The sequence below is a fragment of the Oncorhynchus tshawytscha genome, linkage group LG13 (assembly GCF_018296145.1).
Source record: "Oncorhynchus tshawytscha isolate Ot180627B linkage group LG13, Otsh_v2.0, whole genome shotgun sequence".
NCBI classification, from domain to species: Eukaryota; Metazoa; Chordata; class Actinopteri; order Salmoniformes; family Salmonidae; genus Oncorhynchus; species Oncorhynchus tshawytscha.
Window position 1 is genome coordinate 29595237 of NC_056441.1, and position 13312 is coordinate 29608548.

Sequence of the window (13312 nt, forward strand, 5' to 3'; positions counted from 1 at the left end):
TCCTGGACTGGCGTGATTACATGTGGTCTCTGGCAACAGCTCTGGTGGACATTTCTGCGGTCAGCATGCCAATTCCAAGCTCCCTTAGACATCTGTGGCATTGTGTTTTAGAGTGGCCTTTAATTGTCCCCAGCACAAGGTGCACCTGTGTAATGATCATGCTGTTTCATCCGCTTCTTGATATGCCACACCTGTCAGGTGGATGGATTATCTTGGCAAAGGAGAAATGCTCAATAACAGGGATGTAAACACATTTGAGCACAACATTTTGAGAGAAATAAGATTTTTGTGCTTATGAAACATTTCTATTTTTTATTTCAGCTCATGAAACATAAAACCAACACTTTACATGTTGCTGCATTCGCGTAACAGGCAGGCTCCTCGTGAGGCAGGTGGTTAGAGCGTTGGACTAGTTAACTGAAAGGTTGCAAGATTGGATCTCCCGAGCTGACAAGGTACAAATCTGTCGTTTTGCCTCGTTCCTAGGCCGTCATTGAAAATAAGAATAGTTAAATAAAGATTAAATAAAGGTGTGAAAAAAATAATATATAGATATATATATATATATACCGATTTCCGATTGTTATGAAATCAGCCCTAATTAGGTCTCCCAAAGTAATGTTTAACTCCCGCCTGTGCGTTTCAGTTGAAACATTGTTGCTAGGAATGACACGCAGGAACAGGGACGCACAACTTCATAGACAAATCCCATTGACTTTGAAACCCCGGCTGAATCAGGATGTCCGAATCCAACTCAAAAGCTGCAAATGAATTAACAGAAATGGTAAGTTTCTTATCTGTATAGCGTTTTGGTGGTAACATTTGTATCTAAGAAGTTATTGTTTGTGTGGTCTCTCCCAAAGATGGAAGCGACGATGCAGGACCTTCACAATAAATTTCAAATAATCTCCGACCAGATTGTTTCTAAAAAATATCCTTTTAATCATACCCTACTACTAGCAACTGTTGTATAGAATGACTCTCTGCTATTGAAGAACAGCATCTCAAAGCTGCCGTTGAGCTTATAGTGCATACAAATAATAGGATATTCAAGCAATAGACCTAATCTCAAAATTGCAGCTGTTTTTTTAATCAGAGATTTAAAAAAGGGTTTATGAAAATCCAGTGGTTTTTCAGAGAATAAAATATGCATTTAATTTATTTTCTCTGTTAAAAAATCCTGTTTCATGTACAACCTAACTATGCACATTGTATTATAATAATAATGTAATTACATATATTGCGAGACTGCCCTTAACCAACCCACTGGATGAAGTGGGGATTCGAATTGATGACCTGGAGAAGAACGTTGCTGACCTGATGACCCAGGCTGGTTTGGAGGAGCAGCAGACTTCTAAGTGACCAAGCCCTCGGGTTAACACGTATCAGATCGGCTAACTTCACCCGATTTCTGGGACAGAAGATATGCCATGACAAAGGGCTACACAGAGTCTAGTTATTACTGATCTATTGTTGTGTTACATCAGCCTATGGCATTTGCTATATAATTTAATGGGATATCACTTAGATGGATTTTACCATGTAAACAATTGTTACATGGACACAATACAATTTTTTCTATAATACAATGTGTCTTCACATTTTTTTAAAACAATATGATGGGGTTGGATCATTCCAAGTCTTCCTGTCATCACGGCACTACCCATAACATTTCAGAAGAAACAGTTCACATACGATTAAACATAAGATTAAACATAAGGGCCAATTTTCCAGGCCCAGATTAAGTCTAGTCCTGAACTATAACACACTTTCAATGGAGATTCTTCATTGAAAATTATTAAATCGAGGACTAGCCTCAATCTGGGTCCAAGAATATGGACTGTGAAGTGACAACAATCAATATGAACATGGCATTCATTACATAAAGAAGAAACCAAATGATGTATTTTATAACGGTTGTTGAAAAAAAAAGGTGACTTAGTTATAACATTAAAAAAAGAGAACAGGGCCCCTAGATCAGAGCCTGTCTGTAATCCAGTTGTCCAGAATATCTCATATTGAAGGACACAGATTTGCTGCCATCGGGCTCCACGCAAAGTACTGGAAAGCGAAGAACCAATCAGTAACTGTATTTTGTGGAGTAATCTTTAGGAAATACGACCAGACCTCGTCCCTTTCTCGCCCCTCGGTAAATGGTCTCAACAATGTCAATCATCTCCTGCTTGTCCTCCATGGTCCAGTTGATCTTGTTGTTGTTACCTGTCCCCAGATCTATCATGATGTGCTTGTTCCTGGAAGAGTGCAGTGAAGGAATATTTCCGTTTCACAGAGTCATGCAGGACAACAACAAAACGTTGTGGTGCGCTCAGTTAATTGAAGCAGCTTGGGTCTGTTGTACTAAAGGAGAATTGTTCTATTTCTGAAGTAAATCTCTATTTTTGATGTAAATGGAATGTTATGGAAAGGTCCAGATACTTTTTTTGTGATTTAGCTTGTTTTTGAGAAACTTACCCCAGCTGCGATTCACTTCCTCATTGCTCATTGTTCAATATCAGGGCATGCAAAAGACACAAACAAAACCCCCCAAAACACACAAATGTATCCTTTAAGAAACTAACACATTCCCAGTATAGTGATGCAGGTTTTTAGATTTTGTACACATTAAATTGTCATTCTAAAATTGTCAACGTTATATTCCCTTTTGTGCGACTCAAGCCGTTTCTTCTACCAGCTGTGCTGTGTGAGCTGTGTCCGTGTACTATAGGAACACGCACGGCATGCACAGCTGCATTGGAGAAACAGTGCAACTCGACCAAAATGGATCATAATGTTAAGGATAAAGTTCGGAAAGACACAATTTCATGTGTACAACATCTAAAGACCTACCTACATCACATGTCCTTTGCTAAAATGATGTATTTGGGTGTTTTGTTTTAGCTTCTGCTCATGCCCTGATACTGCACAATGAGCAATGACGAAGTGAATCACGGCTGGGGTACGTTTCTCAAAAACAAGCCAAATCACCAAAAAAAAAGTGTCTGGAGCCTTCTACAACATGCCATTTACAAAAATAAATAAAGATTTGTCAATGTGTAGTTCAGACATGTATAATCTATGAACAGAACAACAGTTTTACCACAATTAGCCATGAAATTCCTAGTTTGAAAGCAACTGTTTACTGGAAGATGTGTGAGGCTATTTCCTCAAAATGTTCCCACATGTGGGCCTGCCAACTAGCAACTCCAGTGAGCTTCAGCTCCTCATCTTTCGAGTGACAGCTAGCAAAATGCACACACAGCAGAGCGAGAGAAAGCAATGACGTGGTGGACATACGCGACTTAGTATGCAATTTCCGGGGATCACTTTTGGCTCGAGGGCTACTTTCAGAACTACTGGCTAAAAAGTATACACAAGTACCAGAGAATCTCTAAGACTGAGCATCCCTTTGCTGTCCTCAGCTAGCCTACATAGCACGAGGGCCTGTGTTCTCTAAACCCATTTGCGGAGCCTAGTGAATGTTTGCATCAATTTAGCAAGTCAAAACTAGAGATTGGTTTGCAGGGCTCTGAAGTGAAGGCGGACATGATAATTTGAAATTCACCTGAAGAAGAACATGACAGTGCAAGGGTCATACAGCTCGTATATCTTGTTGAAGTCCGGAACCTCTGTGATGTTCACCAACTAGATGACTGCAACATTTTTCACCTGTAGTGAGGAATAGTGATGTTGGTACTGTGAAAATAACAACGTTCAATGAAATGTATTCAAAAGTGAAATACAAACATCAACATTGGTACAATAACATACATCTTACCTTTTCAGCTATGCTGTACAACACCTCGTCCATTTTCATACATGTTGGGTCCCAATCGTGTCCAAACCTAATAACCAGGGCTCTGTCCTCCTCGGATAGAATGGCTTGGTCGACCTGCCAGCCGTTGTGGAGATGCGGTAGCATGTACGATATCTTGACGCTGCAGTGTCAACACGTAACCTGGGAGAGTAAATACTGGGAAGTAACATGTTTAGTTAATTAGGCGAAAGACTTGATAGATGTGATAGAGGTCAATGGAAAGCAGACTGTGGGGGATAGAAGAACTCCAGATTGGCGCACATGCCCGAACTCTGATCTAAGGGGATACTTGTCAAATCCATCAAGATTGATGTATTGTAACAGGCCCACAATGTGGTTACAAAAAGTCAAATTGACACATTTAGAAGTAGTCCCTTTTCAGGTTTAGAAGAAATGACTGCTAAATGCTAACTCCCGTTCGTATAAACTGATAGCATAGCTGGCATAGAGAAATTGGTAGTCAGTCGTTTTTAATTTTAATGCAGTTGATTGGTGACGATGACATGTACTGGGGTTGACATTAACCATGCTTGTTAAGTGTGCCTTGAACTCTAAATAAATCACTGACATTTTCACCAGCAAAGCACCCCCAAAACCATCACATCGCCTCCTCCATGCTTCACGGTGGGAAACACACATGACGAGATCATCGTTCATATTTCTTAAAGTAATGATAGACTGTTGTTTCTCTTTGCTTATTTGAGCTGTTCTTGCCATAATGTGGACTTGGTCTTTTACCAAATAAAGCTATCTTCTGTATACCACCCTTCATTGACACAACACAACTGATTGGCTCAAATGCATTGAGATGAAAAAAAAAATCCACAAGTTAAAAGTTAATAAGGCACACCTGTTAATGAAACCGCATTCCAGGTGACTACCTCATGAAGCTGGTTGAGAGAATGCCAAGACTACTTTGAAGAATCTCAAATATATTTTGATTTGTTTAAACACTTTTTTGGTTACTACATGATTCCATATGTATTATTACATAGTTTTGATGTCTTCACTATTACTGTACAAAATTTTGACTGGTACTGTACATATTGAATGTGTTGCATGAATGGTGATCACAGCCCTACTGACAATACATTTAAAATACATTGTGTTTTAATGCTATTTTTTTCCACCCTGCTGCATGTATTCAATGTATTCCATTTAAAATTTGACTCCCAGTGTGGCTTTACTTCCAGGCTATTATGACGCATCTGCAATTCCTTCTCTGTATGTTCATTTAAAAAAAAATTTTTTACACCTTTATTTAACTAGGCAAGTCACTTAAGAACACATTCTTATTTTCAATGACGGCCTGGGAACGGTGGGTTAACTGCCTTGTTCAGGGGCAGAACGACAGATTTTTTTTTTGTCACTTCAAATTCAAATTTATTTATTTTATATAGCCCTTCGTACATCAGCTGATATCTCAAAGTGCTGTACAGAAACCCAGCCTAAAACCCCAAACAGCAAGCAATGCACTTCTCTTGCATTCCGTGCAAGCAGTCAGGGTATATGCAGCAGTTTTGGCCGCCTGGCTCGTTGCGAACTGTGTGAAGTCCATTTATTCCTAACAAAGACCGTAATTAATTTGCCAGAATTTTACATAATTATGACATAACATTGAAGGTTGTACAATGTAACAGTAATATTTAAATTTAGGGATGCCACCCGATAGATGAAATGTGGTACGGTTCCGTATTTCACGGAAAGAATAAACATTTTGTTTTCGAATGATAGTTTCCGGATGCGACCATATTAATGACCAAAGTCTTGTATTTCTGTGTGAAATTATCTTATAATTAAGTCTATGATTTGATATTTGATAGAGCAGTCTGACTGAGCGATGGTAGGCAGCAGCAGGCTCGTAAGCATTCATTCAAACAGCACTTCCGTGTGTTTACCAGCAGCTCTTCGCAATGCTTCAAGCGTTGAGCTGTTTATGACTTCAGGCCTATCAACTCCCGAGATTAGGCTGGTGTAACCGATGTGAAATCGCTAGCTAGAAGCGTAGAGTGCGCGCTAAAAGCGTAGCCGCGGCTTTTGTGGCGCGATGGGTAACGATTCTTCGAGGGTGGCTGTTGTCGATGTGTTCCTGGTTCGAGCCCAGGTAGGGGCGAGGAACGGAAGCTATACTGTTACACTGGCAATGATAAAGTGCCTATAAGAACATCCAATAGTCAAAGGTATATGAAATACAAATGGTATAGAGAGAAATAGTCCTATAATTCCTATAATAACCACAACCTAAAACTTCTTACCTGGGAATATTGAAGACTCATGTTAAAAGGAACCACCAGCTTTCATATGTTCTCATGTTCTGAGCAAGGAACATAAACGTTAGCTTTTTGACATGGCACATATTGCACTTTTACTTTCTTCTCCAACACTTTGTTTTTGCATTATTTAAACCAAATTGAACATGTTTCATTATTTATTTGAGGCTAAATTGATTTTATTGATGTATTATATTAAGTTAAAATAAGTGTTCATTCAGTATTGTTGTAATTGTCATTATTACAAATAAAATAAAAATCGGCCGACTTTTTTTGGTCCTCCAATAATCGGTATCGGAGTTGAAAAATCATACTTGGTCGACCTCTAATCTTTACTTTTACTTAAGTATGACAATTGGGTACGTTTTTCGCCACTGGTTTCCATTGATCATCCTTGAAATGTTTCTACAACTTGATTGGAGTCCACCTGTGGTAAATTCAATTGATTGGACATGATTTGGAAAGGCACAGTCCTGTCTATATTAAAGGGTACCAAAAAATATCTGCAGTATTGAAGGCCCCCAAGAACACAGCGGTCTCCATCATTCTTATATGGAAGAAGTTAGGGACCACCAAGACTCTTCCTAGAGCTAGCCGCCCGACCAAACTGAGCATTCGGGGGAGAAGGGCCTTGGTTAGGGAGGTGACCAAGAACCTGATGGTCACTCTGACAGAGCTCCAGAGTTCCTCTGTAGAGATGGGAGAACCTTCCTGATGGACAACCATCTCCGCAGCACTCCACCAATCAGGCCTTTATGGTAGAGTGGCCAGACAGAAGCCACTCCTCAGTAAAAGGCACATGACAGTCAGCTTGGTATTTGCCAAAAGGCACCTACAGGACTCTCAGACCATGAAAAACAAGATAGAAACCAGATTCTCTGGTCTGATGAAACCAAGATTGAACTCTTTGGCCTGAGTGTCAAGCCTCACTTCTGGAAGAAACCTGGCACCATCCTGGCCTCCTCCCTAAGATTTTTCTATTCACCGCTATAGCACACTCTGCCAACCCTGATGTCCTAGCCGTGTCTGAATCCTGGCTTAGGAAGGCCACAAAAATTCTGAAATTTCCATCCCCAACTACATTTTCCGCCAAGATAGAACTGCCAAAAGGGGTGGAGTTGCAATTTACTGCAGAGACAGCTTGTAGAGTTCTGTCATGCTATCCAGGGCTGTGCCTAAACAGTTTGAGCTCCTACTTTTAAAAATCCACCTTTCCAGAAATAAGTCTCTCAATGTTCCCGATTGTTATAGACCCCCTCAGCCCCCAGCTGTGCCCTGGACACCATATGTGAATTAATCGCCCCACATGTATCTTCAGGGATTGTACTGTTAGGTGACCTAAACTGGGATATGCTTAACACCCCTGCCATCCTACAAATCTAAGCCAGATGCCCTCAATCTCACACAAATTATCATGGAACCTACCAGGTACAACCCTAAATCCGTAAACACGGGCACCCTCTTAGATATCATCCTGACCAACCTGCCCTCTAAATACACCTCTGTTGTCTTCAACCAGGATCTCAGCGATCACTGCCTCATTGCCTGCGTCCATAAATGGGTCAAACAACCACCCCTCATCACTGTCAAACGCTCCCTAAAAAAACTTCAGAGAGCAGGCCTTTCTAAATGACCTGGCCCGGGTGTCCTGGAAGGATATTGACCTCATTCCGTCAGTAGAGGATACCTGGTTATTCTTTAAAAGTGCTTTCCTCACCATCTTAAATAAGCATCCCTAAAGATTGGAAAGCTGCCGCGGTCATCCCCCTCTTCAAAGGGGGAGACACACAAGACCCAAAATGTTACAGACCTATATCTATCCTACCCTGCCTTTCTAAAGTCTTCGAAAGCCAAGTTAACAAACAGATCACTGACCATTTTGAATCCCACCGTACCTTCCCTGCTATGCAATCTGGTTTCTGAGCTGGTCATGGGTGTACCTCAGCCACGCTCAAGGTCCTAAACGATATCATAACCACCATCGATAAAATACTGTGCAGCCGTTTTCGTTGACCTGGCAACCACAACCACATCGACTCTGCCAATCACCACATTCTTATCGGCATACTCAACAGCCTTGGTTTCTCAAATGACTGCCTCGCCTGGTTCACCAACTACTTCTCAGACAGAGTTCAGTGTGTCAAATTGTAGGGCCTGTTGTCCGGATCTCTGGCAGTCTCTATGGGGGTGCCACAGGGTTCAATTCTCGGGCTGACTCTATTCTCCGTATACATCAATGATGTCGCTCTTCCTGTTGGTCATTCTCTGATCCACCTCTACGCAGATGACACCATTCTGTATACTTCTGGACCTTCTTTGGACACTGTGTTAACAAATCTCCAGACGAGCTTCAATGCCATACAACTCTTCTTCCGTGGCCTCCAACTGCTCTTAAATGCAAGTAAAGCTAAATGCATGCTCTTCAACCGATAGCTGCCCACAGCTGCCCAACCGTCTTGCATCACTACTCTGGACAGGTCTGACTTAGAATATGTGGACAACTACAAATACAGTGGGGTAAAAAAAGTATTTAGTCAGCCACCAATTGTGCAAGTTCTCCCACTTAAAAAGATGAGAGAGGCCTGTAATTTTCATCATAGGTACACTTCAACTATGACAGACAAAATTAGATTTTTTTCTCTCCAGAAAATCACATTGTAGGATTTTTAATGAATTTATTTGCAAATTATGGTGGAAAATAAGTATTTGGTCACCTACAAACAAGCAAGATTTCTGGCTCTCACAGACCTGTAACTTCTTCTTTAAGAGGCTCCTCTGTCCTCCACTCGTTACCTGTATTAATGGCACCTGTTTGAACTTGTTATCAGTATAAAAGACACCTGTCCACAACCTCAAACAGTCACACTCCAAACTCCACTATGGCCAAGACCAAAGAGCTGTCAAAGGACACCAGAAACAAAATTGTAGACCTGCACCAGGCTGGGAAGACTGAATCTGCAATAGGTAAGCAGCTTGGTTTCAAGAAATCAACTGTGGGAGCAATTATTAGGAAATGGAAGACATACAAAACCACTGATAATCTCCCTCGATCTGGGGCTCCACGCAAGATCTCACACCGTGGGGTCAAAATGATCACAAAAACAGTGAGCAAAAATCCCAGAACCACATGGGGGGGACCTAGTGAATGACCTGCAGAGAGCTGGGACCAAAGTAACAAAGCCTACCATCAGTAACACACTATGCCGCCAGGGACTCAAATCCTGCAGTGCCAGACGTGTCCCCCTGCTTAAGCCAGTACATGTCTAGGCCCGTCTGAAGTTTGCTAGAGAGCATTTGGATGATCCAGAAGAACCAAAATATAACGTTTTGGTAAAATCTCAACTCGTCATGTTTGGAGGACAAAGGATGCTGAGTTGCATCCAAAGAACACCATACCTACTGTGAAGCATGGGGGTGGAAACATCATGCTTTGGGGCTGTTTTTCTGCAAAGGGACATGGGCGACTGATCCATGTAAAGGAAATAATGAATGGGGCCATGTATCGTGAGATTTTAAGTGAAAACCTCCTTCCATCAGCAAGGGCATTGAAGATGAAACGTGGCTGGGTCTTTCAGCATGACAATGATCCCAAACACACCGCCCGGGCAACAAAGGAGTGGCTTCGTAAGAAGCATTTCAAGGTCCTGGAGTGGCCTAGCCAGTCTCCAAATCTCAACCCCATAGAAAATCTTTGGAGGGAGTTGAAAGTCCGTGTTGCCCAGCAACAGCCCCAAAACATCACTGCTCTAGAGGAGATCTGCATGGAGGAATGGGCCAAAATACCAGCAACAGTGTGTGAAAACCTTGTGAAGACTTACAGAAAATGTTTGACCTCTGTCATTGCCAACAAAGGGTATATAACAAAGTATTGAGATAAACTTTTGTTATTGACCAACTACTTATTTTCCACCATAATTTGCAAATAAATTCATTAAAAATCCTACAATGTGATTTTCTGTATTTTTTTTCTTCTCATTTTGTCTGTCATAGATGAAGTGTACCTATGATGAAAATTACAGGCCTCTCATCTTAAGTGGGAGAACTTGAACAATTGGTGGCTGACTAAATACTTTTTTGCCCCACTGTACCTAGATGTCTGGTTAGACTGTACACTCTCCTTCTAGACTCACATCAAGCATCTCCAATCAAACATTTAATCTAGAATTGGCTTCCTATTTCGCAACAAAGCATCCTTCACTCATGCACCCAAACATACCCTCGTAAAACCGACTATCCTACCGATCCTTGACTTCGGCAATGTCATTTACAAAATAGCCTCCAACACTATACTCAACAATCTGGATGCAGTCTATCACAGTGCCATCCGTTTAGTCACCAAAGCCCCATATACTACCCGCCACTGCAACCTGTATGCTCTCGTTGGCTGGCCCTTGCTTCATATTCGTCGCCAAAACCACTGGCTCCAGGTCATCTATAAGTCTTTGCTAAAGGTAAAGCCCCGCCTTATCTCAGCTCACTGATCACCATAGCAGCACCTACCTGTAACACATGCTCCAGCAGGTATATTTCACTGGTCATCCCCCAAAGCCAACTCCTATTTTGGCAGTCTTTCCTTTCAGTCCTCTGCTGCCAATGACTGGAACAAATTGCAAAAATCACTGAAGCTGGAGACTCATATCTCCCTCACTAACTTTAAGCATCAGCTGTCAGAGCAGCTTACTGATCATTGCACCTGTACATAGCCCAATAGCCCACCCAACTACCTCATCCCCATATTGTTTTTTTGTTGTTGTTTTTTGCTCCTTTGCACCCCAGTATCTCTACTTGCACATTCATCTTCTGCTCATCTATTACTCCAGTGTTCAATTGCTAAATTGTTATTATTTTGCCACTATGGCCTATTTATTGCCTTAGCTCCCTAATCTTACTTCATTTGCACACACTGTATATAGACTTTTCTATTGTCTAATTAACTGTACGTTTGTTGATTCCATGTGTAACTCTGTGTTGTTGTTTGTGTCGCACTGCTGTGCTTTATCTTGGCCAGGTTGCAGTTATAAATGAGAACTTGTTCTCAACTGGCCTACCTGGTTAAATAAAGGTGAAATAAAAAATACAAATAAAATAAATACGATGAAGCACGGTGGTGGCAGAATCATGCTGTGGGGGTGTTTTTTAGCGGCAGGGACTGGGAGACTTGTCAGGATCGAGGGAAAGATGAACAGAACAAAGCACATAGAGATCCTTGATGAAAACCTGCTCCAGAGCGCCCAGGACCTCAGACTGGGGTGAAAGTTCCCCTTCCAACAGGACAATGATCCTAAGCACTCAGCCAAGACAACGCAGGAGTGGCTTCGGGACAGGAAGCTTGGCCCCAGTGATGTACAGTTGAAGTTGCAAGTTTACATACACTTAGGTTGGAGTCATTAAAACTCATTTTTCAACCTCTCCACAGATTTCTTGTAAACAAACTATAGTTTTGGCAAGTCGGTTAGGACATCTACTTTGTTCATGACACAAGTAATTTTTCCAACAATTGTTTACAGACAGATTATTTCACTTATATTTCAATGTATCACAATTCCAGTGGGTCAGAAGTTTACATACACTAAGTTGACTGCCTTTAAACAGCTTGGAAAATTCCAGAAAATGTCATGGCTTTAGAAGCTTCCGATTGACTCAAATTATGTCAATTAGCCTATTGGAGGTGTACCTGTGGATGTATTTCAAGGCCTATCTTCAAACTCAGTGCCTCTTTGCTTGACATCATGAGAAATCAAAAGAAATCAGCCAAGAAATCAGACCTCCACAAGTCTGGTTCATCCTTGGGAGCAATTTCCAAACGCCTGAAGGTACCACGTACATCTGTACAAACAATAGTACGCAAGTATAAACACCATGGGACCATGCAGCCATCATACCGCTCAGGAAGGAGGTGCGTCCTGTCTCCTAGAGATGAACGTCCTTTGGAGCGAAAGGTGCAAATCAATCCCAGAACAACAGCAAAGGACCTTGTGAAGATGCTGGAGGAAACAGATACAAAAGTATCTATATCCACAGTAAAACGAGTCCTATATCGACATAACCTGAAAGGCCGCTCAGCAAGGAAGAAGCCACTGCTCCAAAACCTCAATTTAAAAAAGCAAGACTACAGTTTGCAACTGCACATGGGGACAAAGATCATACTTTTTGGAGAAATGTCCTCTGGTCTGATGAAACAAAAATAGAACTGTTTGGCCATAATGACTATCGTTATGTTTGGAGAGAAAAGGGGGATGCTTGCAAGCCGAAGAACACCATCCCAACCGTGAAGAACGGGGGTGGCAGCATCATGTTGTGGGGGTGCTTTGCTGCAGGAGGTGTCAGAGGAAGGCCCTAAAAATTGTCAAAAATTGTCACTAGCCACCCTAGTCATAAACTGTTCTCTCTACTACCGCATGGCAAGCGGTACCAGAGTGCCAAGTCTAGGATAAAAAGGCTTCTTAACTGTATCATATATGCATAGTCACTTTAACTATACATTATGTACATACTAGCTCAATTGGGCCGACCAACCAGTGCTTCCGCACATTGGCAAACCGGGCGATCTGCATTGTGTGCCGCCACCCGCCAACACCTCTTTTATGCTACTGCTAGTCTCTGTTCATCATATATGCATAGTCACTTTAACCATTTCTACATGTACATACTAACTCAATCAGCCTGACTAACCGGTGTCTGTATGTAGCCCGCTACTTTTATGGCCTCGCTACAGTATATAGCCTGTCTTTTTACTGTTGTTTTATTTCTTTACTTACCTATTGTTCACCTAACACCTTTTGTGCACTATAAGTAAGCATTTCACTGTAAAATCTACACCTGTTGTATTCGGCGCACGTGACAAATAAACTTTGATTTGATTTGAGGGACTGGTGCACTTCACAAAATAGATGGCATCACAAGGAGGGAAAATTATGTGGTTACATTGAAGCAACATATGAAGACATCAGTCGGGAAGTTAATGCTTGGTCGCAAATGGGTCTTCAAATGGACAATGACCCCAAGCATACTTCCAAAGTTGTAGCAAAATGGCTTGAAGGACAACAAAGTCTAGGTATTGGAGTGACCATCACAAAGCCCTGACCTCATCCTATAGAACATTTGTGGGCAGAACTGAAAAGGCGTGTGCGAACAAGGAGGCCTACAAACCTGACTCGGTTACACCAGCTCTGTCAGGAGGAATGGGCCAAAATTCACCCAACTTATTGTGGGAAGCTGAAACGTTCTA

General features: G+C 41.7%; 1 pseudogene; it reads right to left on the minus strand.

Annotated features, from left to right (window-relative positions):
* Positions 1-650: 650 nt before the first annotated feature.
* On the minus strand, positions 651-3808 carry LOC112266004 (annotated as a pseudogene).
* Positions 3809-13312: the final 9504 nt, after the last annotated feature.